The sequence below is a fragment of the Taudactylus pleione genome, unplaced genomic scaffold (assembly GCF_031769625.1).
Source record: "Taudactylus pleione unplaced genomic scaffold, aTauple2 ptg000550l, whole genome shotgun sequence".
NCBI classification, from domain to species: domain Eukaryota; kingdom Metazoa; phylum Chordata; class Amphibia; order Anura; family Myobatrachidae; genus Taudactylus; species Taudactylus pleione.
In genome coordinates this window covers 2,650,001-2,662,500 of record NW_028284952.1, presented here as the reverse complement: position 1 = coordinate 2,662,500, position 12,500 = coordinate 2,650,001, and the positions used below count along the sequence as shown (strand labels likewise).

The 12,500-nt window shown below is 37.4% G+C and overlaps 5 non-coding genes and 45 pseudogenes across 5 annotated transcripts; all 50 read right to left on the bottom strand.

Moving 5' to 3' along the window:
• Positions 1–38: 38 nt before the first annotated feature.
• LOC148493304 (5S ribosomal RNA) lies at positions 39–157 on the bottom strand (annotated as a pseudogene).
• Positions 158–508: 351 nt separating this feature from the next.
• On the bottom strand, positions 509–627 carry LOC148493303 (5S ribosomal RNA; annotated as a pseudogene).
• A 116-nt stretch (positions 628–743) lies between these two features.
• On the bottom strand, positions 744–862 carry LOC148493302 (5S ribosomal RNA; annotated as a pseudogene).
• Positions 863–978: 116 nt separating this feature from the next.
• LOC148493301 (5S ribosomal RNA) lies at positions 979–1,096 on the bottom strand (annotated as a pseudogene).
• A 115-nt stretch (positions 1,097–1,211) lies between these two features.
• On the bottom strand, positions 1,212–1,330 carry LOC148493300 (5S ribosomal RNA; annotated as a pseudogene).
• Positions 1,331–1,446: 116 nt separating this feature from the next.
• LOC148493299 (5S ribosomal RNA) lies at positions 1,447–1,565 on the bottom strand (annotated as a pseudogene).
• Positions 1,566–1,681: 116 nt separating this feature from the next.
• Positions 1,682–1,800, bottom strand: LOC148493298 (5S ribosomal RNA). Its single transcript, XR_015871501.1, has one exon. It is a non-coding gene; the product is annotated as a 5S ribosomal RNA (ribosomal RNA).
• A 115-nt stretch (positions 1,801–1,915) lies between these two features.
• On the bottom strand, positions 1,916–2,034 carry LOC148493297 (5S ribosomal RNA; annotated as a pseudogene).
• A 116-nt stretch (positions 2,035–2,150) lies between these two features.
• On the bottom strand, positions 2,151–2,269 carry LOC148493296 (5S ribosomal RNA). The gene has a single exon (XR_015870631.1). It is a non-coding gene; the product is annotated as a 5S ribosomal RNA (ribosomal RNA).
• Positions 2,270–2,384: 115 nt separating this feature from the next.
• On the bottom strand, positions 2,385–2,503 carry LOC148493295 (5S ribosomal RNA; annotated as a pseudogene).
• A 115-nt stretch (positions 2,504–2,618) lies between these two features.
• Positions 2,619–2,737, bottom strand: LOC148493294 (5S ribosomal RNA; annotated as a pseudogene).
• A 115-nt stretch (positions 2,738–2,852) lies between these two features.
• Positions 2,853–2,971, bottom strand: LOC148493293 (5S ribosomal RNA; annotated as a pseudogene).
• Positions 2,972–3,086: 115 nt separating this feature from the next.
• On the bottom strand, positions 3,087–3,205 carry LOC148493292 (5S ribosomal RNA; annotated as a pseudogene).
• Positions 3,206–3,321: 116 nt separating this feature from the next.
• Positions 3,322–3,440, bottom strand: LOC148493291 (5S ribosomal RNA). Its single transcript, XR_015871499.1, has one exon. It is a non-coding gene; the product is annotated as a 5S ribosomal RNA (ribosomal RNA).
• Positions 3,441–3,555: 115 nt separating this feature from the next.
• Positions 3,556–3,674, bottom strand: LOC148493290 (5S ribosomal RNA; annotated as a pseudogene).
• Positions 3,675–3,790: 116 nt separating this feature from the next.
• Positions 3,791–3,909, bottom strand: LOC148493289 (5S ribosomal RNA). The gene has a single exon (XR_015870629.1). It is a non-coding gene; the product is annotated as a 5S ribosomal RNA (ribosomal RNA).
• A 115-nt stretch (positions 3,910–4,024) lies between these two features.
• On the bottom strand, positions 4,025–4,143 carry LOC148493288 (5S ribosomal RNA; annotated as a pseudogene).
• A 115-nt stretch (positions 4,144–4,258) lies between these two features.
• LOC148493287 (5S ribosomal RNA) lies at positions 4,259–4,377 on the bottom strand (annotated as a pseudogene).
• A 115-nt stretch (positions 4,378–4,492) lies between these two features.
• LOC148493286 (5S ribosomal RNA) lies at positions 4,493–4,611 on the bottom strand (annotated as a pseudogene).
• Positions 4,612–4,726: 115 nt separating this feature from the next.
• On the bottom strand, positions 4,727–4,845 carry LOC148493285 (5S ribosomal RNA; annotated as a pseudogene).
• A 351-nt stretch (positions 4,846–5,196) lies between these two features.
• Positions 5,197–5,315, bottom strand: LOC148493284 (5S ribosomal RNA). The gene has a single exon (XR_015871144.1). It is a non-coding gene; the product is annotated as a 5S ribosomal RNA (ribosomal RNA).
• Positions 5,316–5,431: 116 nt separating this feature from the next.
• Positions 5,432–5,550, bottom strand: LOC148493283 (5S ribosomal RNA; annotated as a pseudogene).
• Positions 5,551–6,135: 585 nt separating this feature from the next.
• On the bottom strand, positions 6,136–6,254 carry LOC148493282 (5S ribosomal RNA; annotated as a pseudogene).
• Positions 6,255–6,370: 116 nt separating this feature from the next.
• LOC148493281 (5S ribosomal RNA) lies at positions 6,371–6,489 on the bottom strand (annotated as a pseudogene).
• A 116-nt stretch (positions 6,490–6,605) lies between these two features.
• On the bottom strand, positions 6,606–6,724 carry LOC148493280 (5S ribosomal RNA; annotated as a pseudogene).
• A 116-nt stretch (positions 6,725–6,840) lies between these two features.
• LOC148493279 (5S ribosomal RNA) lies at positions 6,841–6,959 on the bottom strand (annotated as a pseudogene).
• Positions 6,960–7,075: 116 nt separating this feature from the next.
• LOC148493278 (5S ribosomal RNA) lies at positions 7,076–7,194 on the bottom strand (annotated as a pseudogene).
• Positions 7,195–7,310: 116 nt separating this feature from the next.
• On the bottom strand, positions 7,311–7,429 carry LOC148493277 (5S ribosomal RNA; annotated as a pseudogene).
• A 116-nt stretch (positions 7,430–7,545) lies between these two features.
• On the bottom strand, positions 7,546–7,664 carry LOC148493276 (5S ribosomal RNA; annotated as a pseudogene).
• Positions 7,665–7,780: 116 nt separating this feature from the next.
• On the bottom strand, positions 7,781–7,899 carry LOC148493275 (5S ribosomal RNA; annotated as a pseudogene).
• Positions 7,900–8,014: 115 nt separating this feature from the next.
• On the bottom strand, positions 8,015–8,133 carry LOC148493274 (5S ribosomal RNA; annotated as a pseudogene).
• Positions 8,134–8,249: 116 nt separating this feature from the next.
• Positions 8,250–8,368, bottom strand: LOC148493273 (5S ribosomal RNA; annotated as a pseudogene).
• Positions 8,369–8,484: 116 nt separating this feature from the next.
• LOC148493272 (5S ribosomal RNA) lies at positions 8,485–8,603 on the bottom strand (annotated as a pseudogene).
• A 116-nt stretch (positions 8,604–8,719) lies between these two features.
• On the bottom strand, positions 8,720–8,838 carry LOC148493271 (5S ribosomal RNA; annotated as a pseudogene).
• A 116-nt stretch (positions 8,839–8,954) lies between these two features.
• Positions 8,955–9,073, bottom strand: LOC148493270 (5S ribosomal RNA; annotated as a pseudogene).
• Positions 9,074–9,189: 116 nt separating this feature from the next.
• Positions 9,190–9,308, bottom strand: LOC148493269 (5S ribosomal RNA; annotated as a pseudogene).
• Positions 9,309–9,423: 115 nt separating this feature from the next.
• LOC148493268 (5S ribosomal RNA) lies at positions 9,424–9,542 on the bottom strand (annotated as a pseudogene).
• A 116-nt stretch (positions 9,543–9,658) lies between these two features.
• LOC148493267 (5S ribosomal RNA) lies at positions 9,659–9,777 on the bottom strand (annotated as a pseudogene).
• A 116-nt stretch (positions 9,778–9,893) lies between these two features.
• Positions 9,894–10,012, bottom strand: LOC148493266 (5S ribosomal RNA; annotated as a pseudogene).
• Positions 10,013–10,128: 116 nt separating this feature from the next.
• LOC148493265 (5S ribosomal RNA) lies at positions 10,129–10,247 on the bottom strand (annotated as a pseudogene).
• A 115-nt stretch (positions 10,248–10,362) lies between these two features.
• Positions 10,363–10,481, bottom strand: LOC148493264 (5S ribosomal RNA; annotated as a pseudogene).
• A 116-nt stretch (positions 10,482–10,597) lies between these two features.
• Positions 10,598–10,716, bottom strand: LOC148493263 (5S ribosomal RNA; annotated as a pseudogene).
• Positions 10,717–10,832: 116 nt separating this feature from the next.
• LOC148493262 (5S ribosomal RNA) lies at positions 10,833–10,951 on the bottom strand (annotated as a pseudogene).
• Positions 10,952–11,067: 116 nt separating this feature from the next.
• Positions 11,068–11,186, bottom strand: LOC148493261 (5S ribosomal RNA; annotated as a pseudogene).
• Positions 11,187–11,302: 116 nt separating this feature from the next.
• On the bottom strand, positions 11,303–11,421 carry LOC148493260 (5S ribosomal RNA; annotated as a pseudogene).
• Positions 11,422–11,537: 116 nt separating this feature from the next.
• LOC148493259 (5S ribosomal RNA) lies at positions 11,538–11,656 on the bottom strand (annotated as a pseudogene).
• Positions 11,657–11,771: 115 nt separating this feature from the next.
• LOC148493258 (5S ribosomal RNA) lies at positions 11,772–11,890 on the bottom strand (annotated as a pseudogene).
• A 116-nt stretch (positions 11,891–12,006) lies between these two features.
• Positions 12,007–12,125, bottom strand: LOC148493257 (5S ribosomal RNA; annotated as a pseudogene).
• Positions 12,126–12,240: 115 nt separating this feature from the next.
• LOC148493256 (5S ribosomal RNA) lies at positions 12,241–12,359 on the bottom strand (annotated as a pseudogene).
• A 116-nt stretch (positions 12,360–12,475) lies between these two features.
• Positions 12,476–12,500, bottom strand: part of LOC148493255 (5S ribosomal RNA) — a 119-nt pseudogene continuing 94 nt past the window's right edge.

Here is a 12,500-nt window from a genome sequence, read left to right as displayed (position 1 = left end):
AAAATGTAATAGAAAAGAATGTTATGGCAGTATAAAATTACCTACAGCACCTGGTATTCCCAGGTGGTCTCCCATCCAAATACTAACCAGGCCCAACACTGCATAGCTTCCAAAATCAAACAAGATTGGGCATGTCCAGTGTGGTTTGGCTGTAGGTGCCAAAAACCATTAACTTTAGACCTCTATTACTTCTTAACTCAAGTGAATTCATTGATAAGTTGAAAATATTAAATGTAAAATGTAATAGAAAAGAATGTTTTGGCTGTATAAAATTTCCATCAGGTACTGCTATTCCCAGGTGGTCTCCCATCCAAGTACAAACCAGGCCCAACACAGCAAAGCTTACAAGATCAGACGAGATTGGGCATGTCCAGTGTGGTTTGGCTGTAGGTGCTCAAAAGCATTAAATTTAGACCTCTATTACTTCTTAACTCAAGTAAATTCATTGATAAGTTGAAAAAATGTAATGTAAAATGTAATAGAAAAGAATGTTATGGCTATATAAAATTACCTACAGCACCTGGCATTCCCAGGTGGCCTCCTGTCCAAATACTAACCAGGCCCAACACTGCATAGCTTCCAAGATCAGACGAGATTGGGCATGTCCAGTGTGCTTTGGCTGTAGGTGCTCAAAAACATTAACTATAGACCTCTATTACTTCTTAACTCAAGTAAATTCATTGAAAAGTTGAAAAAATTAAATGTTAATTGTAATAGAAAAGAATGTTTTGGCTGTATAAAATTACCTACAGCACCTGGTATTCCCAGGTGGTCTCCCACCCAAGTAGTAACCAGGCCAAACACCGCATTGCTTCCAAGATCAGACGAGATTGGGCATGTCCAGTGTGTTTTGGCTGTAGGTGCTCAAAAACATTAACTTTAGACCTCTATTACTTCTTAACTCAAGTAAATTCATTGATAAGTTGAAAAAATTAAATGTAAAATGTAATAGAAAAGAATGTTTTGGCTGTCTAATATTACCTACAGCACCTGGGATTCCTAGGTGGTCTCCCATCCAAGTACTAACCAGGCCCAACACTGCATAGCTTCAAAGATCAGATGAGATTGGGCATGTCCAGTGTGTTTGGCTGTAGGTGCTCAAAAACATTAACTTTAGACCTCTTTTACTTCTTAACTCAAGTAAATTCAATGATAAGTTGAAAAATGAAATGTAAAATGTAATGGAAAAGAATGTTATGGCAGTATAAAATTACCTACAGCACCTGGTATTCCCAGGTGGTCTCCCATTCAAGTACTAACCAGGCCCAACACTGCATAGCTTCCAAGATCAGACGATATTGGGTATGTCCAGTGTGGTTTGGCTGTAGGTGCCCCAAACCATTAATTTTAGACCTCTATTACTTCTTAACTCAAGTAAATTCATTGATAAGTTGAAAAAATTAAATGTAAAATGTAATGGAAAAGAATGTTATGGCAGTATAAAATTACATACAGCACCTGGTATTCCCAGGTGGTCTCCCATCCAAGTACTAACCAGGCCCAACACTGCATAGCTTTCAAGTTCAGACAAGATTGGGCATGTTCAGTGTGGTTTGGCTGTAGGTGCTCAAAAACATTAACTTTAGACCTCTATTACTTCTTAACTCAAGTAAATTCATTGATAAGTTGAAAAAATTAAATGTAAAATGTAATAGAAAAGAATGTTATGGCAGTATAAAATTACCTACAGCACCTGGTATTCCCAGGTGGTCTCCCATCCAAGTACTAACCAGGCCCAACACTGCATAGCTTCCAAGTTCAGACGAGATTGGGCATGTCCAGTGTGGTTTGGCTGTAGGTACTCAAAAACATTAACTTTAGACCTCTTTTACTGCTTAACTCAAGTAAATTCAATGATTAGTTGAAAAATGAAATGTAAAATGTAATAGAAAAGAATGTTATGGCAGTATAAAATTACCTACAGCACCTGGCATTCCCAGGTGGTCTCCCATCCAAGTACTAACCAGGCCCAACACTGCATAGCTTTCAAGATAAGACGAGATTGGGCATGTCCAGTGTGGTTTGACTGTAGGTGCTCAAAAACATTAACTTTAGACCTCTTTTACTTCTTAACTCAAGTTAATTCATTGATAAGTTGAAAAAATTTAATGTAAAATGTAATAGAAAAGAATGTTATGACTATATAAAATTACCTACAGCACCTGGTATTCCCAGGTGGTCTCCCATCCAAGTACTAACCAGGCCCAACACTGCATAGCTTCCAAGATCAAACGAGATTGGGCATGTCCAGTGTGGTTTGGCTGTAGGTGCTCAAAAGCATTAACTTCAGACCTCTATTACTTCTTAACTCAAGTAAATTCATTGATAAGTTGAAAAATTAAATGTAAAATATAATAGAAAAGACAGTTATGGCAGTATAAAAGTACCTACAGCACCTGGGATTCCTAGGTGGTCTCCCATCCATGTACTAACCAGGGCCAACACTGCATAGCTTCCAAGATCAGACGAGATTGGGCATGTCCAGTGTGGTTTGGCTGTTGGTGCACAAAAACATTAACTTTAGACCTCTATTACTTCTTAACACAAGTAAATTCATTGATAAGTTGAAAAAATTAATGTAAAATGTAATAGAAAAGAATGTTATGGCTGTCTAAAATTACCTACAGCACCTGGTATTCCCAGGTGGTCTCCCATCCAAGTACTAACCAGGCCCAACACTGCATAGCTTCCAAGATCAGACAAGATTGGGCATGTCCAGTGTGGTTTGCCTGTAAGTGCTCAAAAACATTAACTTTAGACCTCTTTTACTTCTTAACTCAAGTAAATTCAATGATAAGTTGAAAAATGAAATGTAAAATGTAATAGAAAAGAACGTTATGGCAGTATAAAATTACCTACAGCTCCTGGTATTCCCAGGTGGTCTCCCATCGAAGTACTAACCAGGCCCAACACTGCATATCTTCCCAGATCAGACGAGATTGGGCATGTCCAGTGTGGTTTGGCTGTAGGTGCCCAAAGCCTTAACTTTAGACCTCTATTACTTCTTAACTCAAGTAAATTCATTGATAAGCTGATAAAATTAAATGTAAAATGTAATAGAAAAGAATGTTATAGCAGTATAAAATTACCTACAGCACCTGGTATTCCCAGGGGGTCTCCCATCAAAGTACTAACCAGGCCCAACACTACATAGCTTCCAAGACCAAACAAGATTGGGAATGTCCAGTGTGGTTTGGCTGTAGGTGCTCAAAAACATTAACTTTAGACCTCTTTTACTTCTTAACTCAAATAAATTCATTGATAAGTTGAAAAAATTAAATGTAAAATGTAATAGAAAAGAATGTTATGGCAGTATAAAATTACCTACAGCACCTGGTATTCCCAGGTGGTCTCCCATCCAAGTACTAACCAGGCCCAACACTGCATAGCTTCCAAGTTCAGACGAGATTGGGCATGTCCAGTGTGGTTTGGCTGTAGGTACTCAAAAACGTTAACTTTAGACCTCTTTAACTGCTTAACTCAAGTAAATTCAATGATTAGTTGAAAAATGAAATGTAAAATGTAATAGAAAAGAATGTTATGGCAGTATAAAATTACCTACAGCACCTGGCATTCCCAGGTGGTCTCCCATCCAAGTACTAACCAGGCCCAACACTGCATAGCTTTCAAGATAAGACGAGATTGGGCATGTCCAGTGTGGTTTGACTGTAGGTGCTCAAAAACATTAACTTTAGACCTCTTTTACTTCTTAACTCAAGTTAATTCATTGATAAGTTGAAAAAATGTAATGTAAAATGTAATAGAAAAGAATGTTATGACTATATAAAATTACCTACAGCACCTGGTATTCCCAGGTGGTCTCCCATCCAAGTACTAACCAGGCCCAACACTGCATAGCTTCCAAGATCAAACGAGATTGGGCATGTCCAGTGTGGTTTGGCTGTAGGTGCTCAAAAGCATTAACTTCAGACCTCTATTACTTCTTAACTCAAGTAAATTCATTGATAAGTTGAAAAATTAAATGTAAAATGTAATAGAAAAGACAGTTATGGCAGTATAAAAGTACCTACAGCACCTGGGATTCCTAGGTGGTCTCCCATCCATGTACTAACCAGGCCCAACACTGCATAGCTTCCAAGATCAGACGAGATTGGGCATGTCCAGTGTGGTTTGGCTGTTGGTGCTCAAAAACATTAACTTTAGACCTCTATTACTTCTTAACACAAGTAAATTCATTGATAAGTTGAAAAAATTAATGTAAAATGTAATAGAAAAGAATGTTATGGCTGCATAAAAATACCTACAGCACCTGGTATTCCTAGGTGGTCTCCCATCCAAGTACTAACCAGGCCCAACACTGCATAGCTTCCAAGATCAGACAAGATTGGGCATGTCCAGTGTGGTTTGCCTGTAAGTGCTCAAAAACATTAACTTTAGACCTCTTTTACTTCTTAACTCAAGTAAATTCAATGATAAGTTGAAAAATGAAATGTAAAATGTAATAGAAAAGAACGTTATGGCAGTATAAAATTACCTACAGCTCCTGGTATTCCCAGGTGGTCTCCCATCGAAGAACTAACCAGGCCCAACACTGCATAGCTTCCCAGATCAGACGAGATTGGGCATGTCCAGTGTGGTTTGGCTGTAGGTGCCCAAAGCCTTAACTTTAGACCTCTATTACTTCTTAACTCAAGTAAATTCATTGATAAGCTGAAAAAATTAAATGTAAAATGTAATAGAAAAGAATGTTATAGCAGTATAAAATTACCTACAGCACCTGGTATTCCCAGGGGGTCTCCCATCAAAGTACTAACCAGGCCCAACACTACATAGCTTCCAAGACCAAACAAGATTGGGAATGTCCAGTGTGGTTTGGCTGTAGGTGCTCAAAAACATTAACTTTAGACCTCTTTTACTTCTTAACTCAAGTAAATTCATTGATAAGTTGAAAATATTAAATGTAAAATGTAATAGAAAAGAATGTTTTGGCTGTATAAAATTTCCAACAGGTACTGGTATTCCCAGGTGGTCTCCCATCCAAGTACAAACCAGGCCCAACACAGCAAAGCTTACAAGATCAGACGAGATTGGGCATGTCCAGTGTGGTTTGGCTGTAGGTGCTCAAAAGCATTAAATTTAGACCTCTATTACTTCTTAACTCAAGTACATTCATTGATAAGTTTAAAAAATTAAATGTAAAATGTAATAGAAAAGAATGTTATGGCAGTATAAAATTACCTACAGCACCTGGTATTCCCAGGGGGTCTCCCATCCAAGTACTAACCAGGCCCAACACTGCATAGCTTCCAAGATCAGACGAGATTGGGCATGTCCAGTGTGGTTTGACTGTAGGTGCTCAAAAACATTAACTTTAGACCTCTTTTACTTCTTAACTCAAGTAAATTCATTGATAAGTTGAAAAAATGTAATGTAAAATGTAATAGAAAAGAATGTTATGGCTATATAAAATTACCTACAGCACCTGGTATTCCCAGGAGGTCTCCTGTCCAAGTACTAACCAGGCCCAACACTGCATAGCTTCCAAGATCAGATGAGATTGGGCATGTCCAGTGTGCTTTGGCTGTAGGTGCTCAAAAATATTAACTTTAGACCTCTTTTACTTCTTAACTCAAGTAAATTCATTGATAAGTTGAAAATATTAAATGTATATTGTAATAGAAAAGAATGTTTTGGCTGTATAAAATTACCTACAGCACCTGGTATTCCCAGGTGGTCTCCCACCCAAGTAGTATCCAGGCCAAACACCGCATTGCTTCCAAGATCAGAAGATTTTGGGCATGTCCAGTGTGGTTTGGCTGTAGTTGCTTAAAAACATTAACTTTAGACCTCTATTACTTCTTAACTCAAGTAAATTCATTGATAAGTTGAAAAAATTAAATGTAAAATGTAATAGAAAAGAATGTTATGGCTGTATAAAATTACCTATAGCACCTGGTATTCCCAGGTTGTCTCCCATCCAAGTACTAACCAGGCTCAACACTGCATAGCTTCTAAGATCAGACAAGATTGAGCATGTCCAGTGTGGTTTGGCTGTAGGTGCTCAAAAACATTAACTTTAGACCTCTTTTACTTCTTAACTCAAGTAAATTCAATGATAAGTTGAAAAATGAAATGTAAAATGTAATAGAAAAGTATGTTATGGCAGTATAAAGTTACCTACAGCACCTGGTATTCCCAGGTGGTCTCCCATCCAAGTACTAACCAGGCCCAACACTGCATAGCTTCCAAGATCAGATGATATTGAGCATGTCCAGTGTGGTTTGGCTGTTGGTGCCCAAAACCATTAACTTTATACCTCTATTACTTCTTAACTCAAGTAAATTCATTGATAAGTTGAAAAAATTAAATGTAAAATGTAATAGAAAAGAATGTTATGGCAGTATAAAATTACCTACAGCACCTGGTATTCCCAGGTGGTCTCCCATCCAAGTACTAACCAGGGCCAACACTGCATAGCTTCCAAGATCAGATGAGATTGGGCATGTCCAGTGTGGTTTGGCTGTAGATGCTCAAAAGCATTAACTTTAGATTTCTATTACTTCTTAACTCAAGTAAATTCATTGATAAGTTGAAAAAATTAAATGTAAAATGTAATAGAAAAGAATGTTATATCAGTATAAAATGATGTACAGCACCTGGTATTCCCACGTGTTCTCCAATCCAAGTACTTACCAGGCCCAACACGGCATAGCGTCCAAGATCAGATGAGATTGGGCATGTCCAGTGTGGTTTGGCTGTAGACGATCAAAAACATTAATTTTAGACCTCTTTTACTTCTTAACTCAAGTAAATTCATTGATAAGTTGAAAAAATGTAATGTAAAATGTAATAGAAAAGAATGTTATGGCTATATAAAATTACCTACAACACATGGTATTCCCAGGTGGTCTCCCATCGAAGTACTAAACAGGCCCAACACTGCATAGCTTCCAAGACCAAACGAGATTGGGCATGTCCAGTGTGGTTTGGCTGTAGGTGCTCAAAAGCATTAACTTTAGACCTCTATTACTTCTTAACTCAAGTAAATTCATTGATAAGTTGAAAAAATTAAATGTAAAATGTAATAGAAAAGAATGTTATAGCAGTATAAAATTACCTACAGCACCTGGTATTCCCAGGTGGTCTCCCATCCAAGTACTAACCAGGCCCAACACTGCATAGCTTCCAAGATCAGATGAGATTGGGCATGTCCTCTGTGGTTTGACTGTAGGTGCTCAAAAACATTAACTTTAGACCTCTTTTACTTCTTAACTCAAGTAAATTCATTGATAAGTTGAAAAAATTAAATGTAAAATGTAATAGAAAAGAATGTTATGGCTGCATAAAATTACCTACAGCACCTGGCATTCCCAGGTAGTCTCCCATCCAAGTACTAACCAAGCCCAACACTACATAGCTTCCACGATCAAACAAGATTGGGCATGTCCAGTGTGCTTTGGCTGTAGGTGCTCAAAAACATTAACTTTAGACCTCTTTTACTTCTTAACTCAAGTAATTTCATTGATAAGTTGAAAAAATTTAATGTAAATTGTAATAGAAAAGAATGTTTTGGCTGTATAAAATTACCTACAGCACCTGGTATTCCCAGGTGGTCTCCCACCCAAGTAGTAACCAGGCCAAACACCGCATTGCTTCCAAGATCAGACGAGATTGGGCATGTCCAGTGTGGTTTGGTTGTAGGTGCTCAAAAACATTAACTTTAGACCTCTATTACTTCTTAACTCAAGTAAATTCATTGATAAGTTGAAAAAATTAAATGTAAAATGTAATAGAAAAGAAAGTTATGGCTGCATTAAATTACCTATAGCACCTGGTATTCCCAGGTGGTCTCCCATCCAAGTACTAACCAGTCTCAACACTGCATAGCTTCCAAGATCAGACAAGATTGGGCATGTCCAGTGTGGTTTGGCTGTAGGTGCTCAAAAACATTAACTTTAGACCTCTTTTACTTCTTAACTCAAGTAAATTCAATGATAAGTTGAAAAATGAAATGTAAAATGTAATAGAAAAGAATGTTATGGCAGTATAAAGTAACCTACAGCACCTGGTATTCCCAGGTGGTCTCCCATCCAAGTACTAATGAGGCCCAACACTGCATAGCTTCCAAGATCAGATGATATTGGGCATGTCCAGTGTGGTTTGGCTGTAGGTGCTCAAAACCATTAACTTTAGACCTCTATTACGTCTTAACTCTAGTAAATTCATTGATAAGTTGAAAAAATTAAATGTAAAATGTAATAGAAAAGAATGTTATGGCAGTATAAAATTACCTACAGCACTTGGTATTCCCAGGTGCTCTCCCATCCAAGTACTAACCAGGCCCAACACTGCATAGCTTCCAAGTTCAGATGAGATTGGGAATGTCCAGTGTGGTTTGGCTGTAGATGCTCAAAAGCATTAACTATAGACCTCTATTACTTCTTAACTCAAGTAAATTCATTGATAAGTTGAAAAAATTAAATGTAAAATGTAATAGAAAAGAATGTTATATCAGTATAAAATGATGTACAGCACCTGGTATTCCCAGGTGTTCTCCCATCCAAGTACTTACCAGGCCCAACACGGCATAGCGTCCAAGATCAGACGAGATTGGGCATGTCCAGTGTGGTTTGGCTGTAGGCGCTCAAAAACATTAATTTTAGACCTCTTTTACTTCCTAACTCAAGTAAATTCATTGATAAGTTGAAAAAATTAAATGTAAAATGTAATAGAAAAGAATGTTATGGCAGTATAAAATTACCTACAGCATCTGGTATTCCCAGGTGGTCTCCCATCGAAGTACTAACCAGGCCCAACACTGCATAGCTTCCAAGATCAGATGAGATTGTTATTGTCCAGGGTGCTTTGGCTGTAGGTGCTCAAAAACATTAACTTTAGACCTCTTTTACTTCTTAACTCAAGTAAATTCATTGATAAGTTGAAAAAATGTAATGTAAAATGTAATAGAAAAGATTGTTGTGGCTATATAAAATTACAGACAGCACCTGGTATTCCCAGGTGGTCTCCCATCCAAGTACTAACCAGGCCCAACACTGCATAGCAGCCAAGACCAAACGAGATTGGGCATGTCCAGTGTGGTTTGGCTGTAGGTGCTCAAAAGCATTAACTTTAGACCTCTATTACTTCTTAACTCAAGTAAATTCATTGATAAGTTGAAAAAAATAAATGTAAAATGTAATAGAATAGACTGTTATGGCAGTATAAAATTACCTACAGCACCTGGGATTCCTAGGTGGTCTCCCATCCAAGTACTAACCAGGCTCAACACTGCATAGCTTCTAAGATCAGACAAGATTGAGCATGTCCAGTGTGGTTTGGCTGTAGGTGCTCAAAAACATTAACTTTAGACCTCTTATACTTCTTAACTCAAGTAAATTCAATGATAAGTTGAAAAATGAAATGTAAAATGTAATAGAAAAGTATGTTATGGCAGTATAAAGTTACCTACAGCACCTGGTATTCCCAGGTGGTCTCCCATCCAAGTACTAACCAGGCCCAACACTGCATAGCTTCCAAGATCAGATGAGATTGGGCATGTCCTCTGTGGTTTGACTGTAGGTGCTCAAAAACATTAACTTTAGACCTCTTTTACTTCTTAACTCAAGTAAATTCATTGATAAGTTGATAAAATTAAATGTAAAATGTAATAGAAAAGAATGTTATGGCTGCATAAAATTACCTACAGCACCTGGCATTCCCAGGTAGTCTCCCATCCAAGTACTAACCAAGCCCAACACTACATAGCTTCCACGATCAAACAAGATTGGGCATGTCCAGTGTGCTTTGGCTGTAGGTGCTCAAAAACATTAACTTTAGACCTCTTTTACTTCTTAACTCAAGTAATTTCATTGATAAGTTGAAAAAATTTAATGTAAATTGTAATAGAAAAGAATGTTTTGGCTGTATAAAATTACCTACAGCACCTGGTATTCCCAGGTGGTCTCCCACCCAAGTAGTAACCAGGCCAAACACCGCATTGCTTCCAAGATCAGACGAGATTGGGCATGTCCAGTGTGGTTTGGTTGTAGGTGCTCAAAAACATTAACTTTAGACCTCTATTACTTCTTAACTCAAGTAAATTCATTGATAAGTTGAAAAAATTAAATGTAAAATGTAATAGAAAAGAAAGTTATGGCTGCATTAAATTACCTATAGCACCTGGTATTCCCAGGTGGTCTCCCATCCAAGTACTAACCAGTCTCAACACTGCATAGCTTCCAAGATCAGACAAGATTGGGCATGTCCAGTGTGGTTTGGCTGTAGGTGCTCAAAAACATTAACTTTAGACCTCTTTTACTTCTTAACTCAAGTAAATTCAATGATAAGTTGAAAAATGAAATGTAAAATGTAATAGAAAAGAATGTTATGGCAGTATAAAGTAACCTACAGCACCTGGTATTCCCAGGTGGTCTCCCATCCAAGTACTAATGAGGCCCAACACTGCATAGCTTCCAAGATCAGATGATATTGGGCATGTCCAGTGTGGTTTGGCTGTAGGTGCTCAAAACCATTAACTTTAGACCTCTATTACGTCTTAACTCTAGTAAATTCATTGATAAGTTGAAAAAATTAAATGTAAAATGTAATAGAAAAGAATGTTATGGCAGTATAAAATTACCTACAGCACTTGGTATTCCCAGGTGCTCTCCCATCCAAGTACTAACCAGGCCCAACACTGCATAGCTTCCAAGTTCAGATGAGATTGGGAATGTCCAGTGTGGTTTGGCTGTAGATGCTCAAAAGCATTAACTTTAGACCTCTATTACTTCTTAACTCAAGTAAATTCATTGATAAGTTGAAAAAATTAAATGTAAAATGTAATAGAAAAGAATGTTATATCAGTATAAAATGATGTACAGCACCTGGTATTCCCAGGTGTTCTCCCATCCAAGTACTTACCAGGCCCAACACGGCATAGCGTCCAAGATCAGACGAGATTGGGCATGTCCAGTGTGGTTTGGCTGTAGGCGCTCAAAAACATTAATTTTAGACCTCTTTTACTTCCTAACTCAAGTAAATTCATTGATAAGTTGAAAAAATTAAATGTAAAATGTAATAGAAAAGAATGTTATGGCAGTATAAAATTACCTACAGCATCTGGTATTCCCAGGTGGTCTCCCATCGAAGTACTAACCAGGCCCAACACTGCATAGCTTCCAAGATCAGATGAGATTGTTATTGTCCAGGGTGCTTTGGCTGTAGGTGCTCAAAAACATTAACTTTAGACCTCTTTTACTTCTTAACTCAAGTAAATTCATTGATAAGTTGAAAAAATGTAATGTAAAATGTAATAGAAAAGATTGTTATGGCTATATAAAATTACAGACAGCACCTGGTATTCCCAGGTGGTCTCCCATCCAAGTACTAACCAGGCCCAACACTGCATAGCAGCCAAGACCAAACGAGATTGGGCATGTCCAGTGTGGTTTGGCTGTAGGTGCTCAAAAGCATTAACTTTAGACCTCTATTACTTCTTAACTCAAGTAAATTCATTGATAAGTTGAAATAAATAAATGTAAAATGTAATAGAATAGACTGTTATGGCAGTATAAAATTACCTACAGCACCTGGGATTCCTAGGTGGTCTCCCATCCAATTACTAACCAGGCCCAACACTGCATAGCTTCCAAAATCAGACGAGATTGGGCATGTCCAGTGTGGTTTGGCTGTAGGTGCTCAAAAACATTAACTTTAGACATCTTTTACTTCTTAACTCAAGTAAATTCAATGATAAGTTGAAAAATGAAATGTAAAATGTAATAGAAAAGAATGTTTTGGCAGTATAAAATTACCTACAGCTCCTGGTATTCCCAGGTGGTCTCCCATCCAAGTACTAACCAGGCCCAACACTGCATAACTTCCAAGATCAGATGAGATTGGGCATGTCCTCTGTGGTTTGACTGTAGGTGCTCAAAAACATTAACTTTAGACCTCTTTTACTTCTTAACTCAAGTAAATTCATTGATAAGTTGAAAAAATTAAATGTAAAATGTAATAGAAAAGAATGTTATGGCAGTATAAAATTACCTACAGCACCTGGTATTCCCAGGTGGTCTCCCATCCAAGAACTAACCACGCCCAAAACTGCTTAGCTTCCAAGTTCAGACGAGATTGGGCATGTCCAATGTGGTTTGGCTGTAGGTGCTCAAAAACATTAACTTTAGACCTCTTTTACTTCTTAACCCAAGTAAATTCAATGATTATTTGAAAAATGAAATGTAAAATGTAATAGAAAAGAATATTATGGCAGTATAAAATTATCTACAGCTCCTGGTATTCCCAGGTGGTCTCCCATCCAAGTACTAACCAGGTCCAACACTGCATAGTTTCCAAGATCAGATGAGATTGGGCAAGTCCAGCGTGGTTTGGCTGTAGGTGCTCAAAAACATTAACTTTAGACCTATTTTACTTCTTAACTCAAGTAAATTCATTGATAAGTTGAAAAAATTAAATGTAAAATGTAATAGAAAAGAATGTTTTGGCTGTCTAAAATTACCTACAGCACCTGGTATTCCCAG